The sequence below is a fragment of the Pelmatolapia mariae genome, linkage group LG17 (genome assembly GCF_036321145.2).
Source record: "Pelmatolapia mariae isolate MD_Pm_ZW linkage group LG17, Pm_UMD_F_2, whole genome shotgun sequence".
Classification (NCBI taxonomy): domain Eukaryota; kingdom Metazoa; phylum Chordata; class Actinopteri; order Cichliformes; family Cichlidae; genus Pelmatolapia; species Pelmatolapia mariae.
Genome location: NC_086242.1, coordinates 3,846,377 through 3,853,974, shown reverse-complemented (window position 1 = coordinate 3,853,974; position 7,598 = coordinate 3,846,377). Strand labels below are relative to the sequence as shown.

At 44.7% G+C, this 7,598-nt stretch overlaps 1 pseudogene; it reads left to right on the top strand.

The window, feature by feature from the left end:
- The first annotated feature begins 7,064 nt into the window (after window positions 1–7,064).
- LOC134646991 (LYR motif-containing protein 5A-like) lies at window positions 7,065–7,302 on the top strand (annotated as a pseudogene).
- The last annotated feature ends 296 nt before the right edge of the window (window positions 7,303–7,598 follow it).

Below are 7,598 nucleotides of genomic sequence, written 5' to 3'. Positions count from 1 at the left end.
AAGATGTTTACCATGACCATTCATATTATACACCAATAAGGGATAAAAGGGATAAGGGATAATCAATTCAATGACAGAAACCTTCCTCTTTTTGTTTGTTTCTCATTCTCAATGGAAATTTTTCATTTGTATTTTTTGTTTGTTTGTTTTTTAATTTTATAATGAGTCGACAATAAAACATTTATAACAATAAATTGTAAGTGGCTGATCGAAAAAAACCAAACACAACCCAGAGATCAAAAACAGAAAACACTGGAGCCCAGAAAATAACCAAACAAAAACAGGCTTACGACAGTTCCAAAAAAAGTCCAGGGGGCCGGCCCGGCGGCTGACGGCACCAAAGTCCAAATCTGGGCAGTTCAGGAGGCCGGCCGTGCGAAAAGCAATGGCGGCGAGGCAAGCGAAGAAGGTCCGGAGGCCGGCCACGCAGAGGGCCGCGGCGGCGACCCAGGCGAGGGAGGTCCGGAGGCCGGCCACGCAGAGGGCCGCGGCGGCGACCCAGGCGAGGGAGGTCCGGAGGCCGGCCACGCAGAGGGAGCCAGCGGCGAAGTAAGTCAGCGGCGAAGTAAGTCCGGAGACTGGCCGCGACAGCGATGATGTCCAGCCAACGGCCTAGAAAGTGGCCGGACAGGGTGAGGACGAGCAGGCCGGACGGGACGAGCAGGCCGGACGGGACGAGCAGGCCGGACGGGATGAGGTGAAGCAGGACCAGACGAGGGCAAAGCTGAGGCGGAGGCGGAGGCCGGACCAGACGAGGACGGCACTGCGGGCGACGGCGTGGGAGCCGCAGATGGAGGAGCAGGTGGTGGCGCTGCGGGCGACGGCGTGGGAGCCGCAGATGGTGGCGCTGCAGGCGACAAAGGCTGGACGGGCCCCTCGGACCCTCCAGCGGAGGCAGACGGCTGGACGGGCCCCTCGGACCCTCCAGCGGAGGCAGGCTGCTGCTGCTGCTGGACGGGCCCCTCGGACCCTCCAGCGGAGGCAGGCTGCTGCTGCTGCTGGACGGGCCCCTCGGACCCTCCAGCGGAGGCAGGCTGCTGCTGCTGCTGGACGGGCCCCTCGGACCCTCCAGCGGAGACGAACAAAGGCTGGTGCGGTTCTCCAGAACCCCCAGCGGGAACAGATGGCTGGACGGGCCCCTCGGTCCCTCCAGCAGAGACGAACAAAGGCTGGGCAACTAAGCGAGCTTCTGGCTGGGCAGCTAAGTGAAAACAAACGTCTCCGGAATAAACAGTCCCTAAGTCAGGAAACTCTTGATTATTGTCTCTTTCTTTTACCACAGCTGGTAGCTCAGAGGTCTCGGGGTCAGGCTGTGGCGATGGACGTCGGCGGCGTGATCGCCGCTTCTTTTTTGATGATGGCTCCGATGCAGCTCCACGTCCGGCCAGTCGGGCAGGTGAGCAGTAGCAGCTGGGGGATGGAGGTGGAGATCATTTAGGATTAAATCCTGTTCGAGCGGGTGGAGCGCACCGAGAAGCCATGGAAGACCAGAAATTAACCGTTGTAGCCTTGTTTCCAAAGCACGATGAAACTCCCTCCCCTCATGTTCCAGCCAGAAATGTAGGAGTTTCTCCACAGAGTAAATAATGTCCTGACGCAGTTCTTCTGGTGGGTTGAGTGCTGCTGGGTCTATGTCTGGTCGCGATCTTCTGTTATGGAACGGCTGTGTGCAGGCAGGAAAAGGACCCAAGGTGCAGACACTCGGAGGCAAAACTTGAACTCAAAACAGCTTTAATGCTAAACTCAAATGTAACATAACTGGATATATCAAAATAAACTTACACAGGAAGACTGACAGAACACACAGCAAAATAAGGGTAGATTGCGACGCAGACAAACTGAAACACAGGGCTTAAATACATAGAGGGAGCAATAATGGGAATGGGCAACAGGAGGGAAACACAGCTGGGGCAAATCAGGCCTAATGAAACAAAGGAAGCACAACCAGACGCATTTACATGAGACACGGACTTTCAAAGTAAAACAGGAAACATAACACAGACTGAACTTACAGACACAGGCTGTATCCCAATTCAGGGTCTGCAGCCTTAAAGGCCGCATTTTAAGGCCGATTACGTCACAGCGACGCGACGAAGGCTGTCCCAATTCGAAGGCAGCTCGAAATGCGGCCCTCAAATGCGTCCTTCATTTCCCTGAATTTTAAGGCTGTGGCGGTGTAGACTTCGTGGCCCAACATATCCCAGAATGCATAGCGCGGCGGTGGGTGTGGATAATTTTGCCGAGAAAAAACCGTGGAAGACTAGCGGCCGAAGAGTAAACTTTTAAAAGTAAGTACTGAATATTATGTAACTTATTTATGTGCAAATGTTTAATAACGAAGAACATTAAAACATTACTGGCCACATGTCGGCAAAGTTATGTGACATTAGTGATATTTGTACTTTCAGCGTTTACTTTCAAATATACGCCGTTCAATAGTCGACCTTAACCTTACAGAGAATGTGATGATTTTATGGATAATTAAAGTCAGTCATATATCCGCAAACACAACAAGCTGAAAGTCAGTGATGCTGCTCGGTTTGCAGTCCTGAATATCACGGCACAAGCAGGATTCACTGCACTGTTAATGTTAGCTATGTTATATTGCTGCCTCTGTTCGGTGGTGTCGAGCCAAACGGACTTTAACGTGTGTTTGAACGAGCTGACGGTTCACTCGTTAAGCTGAAAGAAAGATGCTTTAATCACGGGAGTCACACATGTGTCCACTGTACCATCTGGGAACTCTTCTTGTTTAGCACTCGTAATAACACAAACACTAAATCCTCCTTCTCTTGTGCTGTTTTGTAGCAGTGTGTACACCTGAGACTGTCACCTGTCTGTCTGTCCTGCACTCTCTCTCTTTATCTTTCTCTCTGATTGTGGAATAAATGTATGAACATGTATTTATAAGTTACACTTGTGTTTGAATCCTGCAGCTTATCACACATTTGATTTCCATGTGTGACAACTGCAAGTGTCCAGAGTGAGGACAGACTGAGGGACCCACTGCTGCACATCATCTGTGAGGCTTTGCACCCCTGATGATCCACCAGGACAAACTCAGCAGTGTGTGAGGAAGAGGAGGAGGAAGAGCCAGCAGCAGCTGACAGATGGAGAGAATAGACAGACTGTTCCCTGTTTGTGAAGGACCGCTAGGAAAGTTATAACTAACTGTCTGTCCTGAATCAGTCTTATTAGGTAATTTTCAAATAATATTATCATTCCAGTGTTTTCAGTGTGGGAGAAAGTACTCAGGGCCTTCAAGTTACACACTATGAAAGGCAGCAACAAGTTTAATGTTCAGAAACCTAAAGTATGTATCAGCAGCAGAATGGAGCTAAAAATAAATGTTTGTTTCAGTTCTATGAAGCTTTGAGTATTTTGGATTAGTAGTACTGCTGCGTTTGTTGCACCATATTGCTGTAATTGTTTATATGCTTTATATATTCTGAGGTAAGTTGATCTATAGTCAGTGTTGGGAAGGTTACTTTTAAAATGTATTCCATTACAGATTACAGAATACATGCCCCAAAATGTATTCTGTAACGTATTCCGTTACGTTACTCAATGAGAGTAACGTATTCTGAATACTTTGGATTACTTAATATATTATCATGCTGTTTACAACTACGTGAATGTACTATTGCTGTGATTTATTACTGTTACTGAAGGTCCGCGGCTCCGAACCGTAGTAAAGGGACCTCTGGCTAATACGGCGGGTTCCGTGTCGGGCTCGTAGCCGATAAATAGCTTTACTTTGTTGTCTGGGTCAACTTTGCTTGCCAGAGACAAAGAGAGGCGTTGAAAGGCTGCTGCAATGGAACTTATTGTTTCGGAGGAAAACACAAACACAGCGTACAGTCGAGTCTTAATAGCTTACTTACAACTGGGCTCCTCAGGCACTCTTTTCGGCTGCAGTGGTTATTATTATATTTACATGCTTCCAGCTCCCGTTTTTGCTCGGTGGCAACTCGTACTTTTCCACTCTCCTTTTTCTCCCTCCTCGCTCTCACAGACACATAACGAGTATGGCAGTCCATTCTCCCTGCAGCACGGACTACACTGCCCATGATGCTACATTCTTTAGAGCTATAGCTGTAGCATTCTGCCTATTAGCTTAGCACAACAACAACAACAACAAAAAGGCGCTCTCTCACCCAGGAAACACACAGAGAGAGAGCGTAACCCTGTAACCATGGCAACCGTAACGCTGCCACCTGGAACAACAGAACATAGCTGTCAAACAAACCCAAACAGTCCTGACCCGCCACAACATGAAACAGGAAAGTACCGCCGTGTAATCCATTTATTTCAACAAGTAACTGTATTCTGAATACCACCTTTTTAAACGGTAACTGTAACGGAATACTGTTACTCATATTTTGTATTTTAAATACGTAACGGCGGTACATGTATTCCGTTACTCCCCAACACTGTCTATAGTGTTACATCATATTCTATAAGGATGTTATGTGTTTGTATACTTTCTGCCCAGTTTGACCCATTTAGCAGAAGTCAGCCTGTTTAAGGCTCTGATGTCTATTCTGTGTGACTTAAAGCAGTTATGACATGGTCTGATTTTCTCACCTAATAAAGGAATATTTAATATATCAGTCTACTCTTCATTCTATCAGAAACAGTTATCACAGCTTGTACATTTGCTTTTTCCACATATATGTAAGGATTGAGCCAAATTTAGTAATGCCAACATATTAAAAGAACAATATTTGTCTCTTATATATAATACATCTATATATACACTGTCAAAGATACTTTGAGTGAAGATTTAAGGTGATAGGAAATATAAATAACTGCAACTTGAATCTTTGACACAGAGTTCAGGCTCACTGCTGTAATATTTCCTGTAATATATGTATGTGTGTGTGTGTGTGTGTGTGTGTGTGTGTGTGTGTGTGTATATATATATATATACATATATATATATACATATATATATATATATATATATATCATAATAATCTGACAATAACTATAATATTGGCCATATTATATTTACATTACCAAAGTGAGATGACTTTAGTCTCATAAACAACATTAGCTAATTGTTATTTACTAGCTAATCTTAAAATGACTGTTCAGTACAGAAATGAAGCCCAACAATCATGTTTTACAGTCCTGTGGTCTCAGCCTCAGATACTTATCAAATCACACAAAGCTCATGTAGAAACAAATGAACAAAATATGTTCTCCTTCATTTCTGTCAAACAAAGCTGTATGAAACGTTTCCAGCGGCTGGTATCATGGTTGCTAGGCAACCTGGGCAGCGCGACGGAGGCTAGACCGTCCCATTTCACAAGCCCCGCACTTCCGGCCTCAGCGGTCTTTGAGTAGGCGGCCCTTGAGGACCGTTAAGGCTGCGTACTTTAAGGCTGCAGACCCTGAATTGGGATACAGCCACAGACTCACAGGCAAGCACTACAGAGGGAACAGAGACGTGGGACCAGGGCAGACACAGACACTGACTGGACACGGGGAAATAGCAGACAGGGGAGACAGCAACTAAGGATTACACAGAGACATAAACAATAAGACAGAACACTAACAAAGAAACCAAAGACTAGAAATGATAAATAATATAATAAACTCAAAATCCTGGGTCAACGACCCAGGCATCCTAACAAGCAGGTGCAGAATCATTTAGTCCATCCATCCATCCATTCGCTTCCGCTTATCCTTTTCAGGGTCGCGGGGGGCGCTTCAGCCTATCCCAGCTGTCATAGGGCGAGAAGCGGGGTACACCCTGGACAGGTCACCAGTCTGTCATCGCAGGGCTAACACACAGGGACAGACAACCATTCGCACTCACATTCACTCCCGCATTCACACCTATGGGCAATTTGGATTAACCAATTAACCTATCCCCATAAACTGAATCATTTAGTCACTTTTTATTTTTACGTTGATCCTATGACAGCTGGAATGGGCAGCCCAACCGTGACCCGGAATGTATATGTGGAAGTAAAGGTATGGATGACTATCAGTCAAATTCATTTTAAATGAGCAAGTCACTTGTTAACTTAGGGAGATGTTTCCCAAATGACTCAACATTTAAATTGGCTCAATGTTCTAGAATGTGGCCTTGACCGTGATAGGACTGCTGCAGACACATTTTCTGATCATTCATATGTAATGAAATCAAAGCAGGATGAAAAAGTCGCAGACGTATTGTGGAGTTGGCAAATGGACACAAGATACCAACACAAACAGACCAAACAGTCCTATGACTTCCACTGACCCCACCGATGATGGCTCTTGCCTGTGAGAGACATCCAAAGTGAAACCTTAAATGCTTTATATACACATGCACATGTTTATAAAGTTCAAGTGTTTGGTAGGTCACATTAAAGATTTATGCATTTTCATGTTGTGACTTGTATCAACAGATTCTCACTACCTGAACAAGTAGTCCCATAAGTGATGCCAGGCCAGCCATAGAAACACACAACACTCCGATACCGCAACCTGCAAGCACATCGTGTAACAACTGACATTTTAATCATGAAGATTTATTAACTAATTCAGCTTTAGCCTCAGGCACATACCAGTGCTCAGTGGACAGAGTTAATAGTGTACACCATGTACTGCAAACAGATCAGGTACATAATCAGCACTCTGGAGATGTGAAGCAATTGTCTGTCAGTCAGTGTGACATTTGGCTTGATCAGGTCCTCTAGAGTCACTGCAGCCAGTGTGTTGATGATTAATGAGACTGCGCTGAGTTTAGTAAAAGTTATAAAAATGTCTGCAAATCATGTTCTTAACATTTGACAATTATCATTTAAGTGATGGAAACAGTTAGTTTACTTAACACACCTTGTTTCCTATGTGGCCCAGAGGTGTTAAGTAACAAAGTACAAATACTTTGTTACTGTACTTAAGTACAACTTTCAGGTATCTGTAGTTTACTTAAGTGTTTTTTTTTTCTGACTACTTTTTAATTTTACTTTCTACTAAGCTAAACTTAATGTTATGTAATGGTTTCTGTGTGCTCTCTCTCCTGGCCTTCCTTTTCTCCTCTTCTCCTTTCAAAAGTGTGAAAGGCCATGGCCAACCCTTTCAAAACTGAAGTTATCAGGCTGTACAGAAATGTAAGTAAGCTGGTGTTAAAACAGACAGGACTGGGTGGTGTGCAATGCTGCAGAGCTTTAAAAGTGTGTCTCTGATCTCCAAACAAGCTCCTGTATCTCGGCCGTGAATACCCTCATTAAGGAGCTAGAAGCTCTGTATTTCCTCCGAAAATATCGGGCCATGAAAAAGAGATATTATGAATCCAAAAAATAATGACACACACTGATAGCTCCAAGTGGTTTTCCTGGATTACAGTGCAAGCAGTGGACATGTGGTAATCGGTGATTTATCAGCCTTTCGGATTCACAAACACCTTTTAACACCTACCGAGTCCAAAACAAAGAACAGGATTTCCTTTATTAAACTAAACTAAGGTTGCCTCTGAAAGGGAAATGAAAACCTTATCTCTGGGTGTTGCAAAGCGATCATCACTGTCATTGATATTTTGTACCTAAGGCCACTGTTTCAATTTCATATATTGTTTGTAAGCCCAGAATATGTTTTAAGCA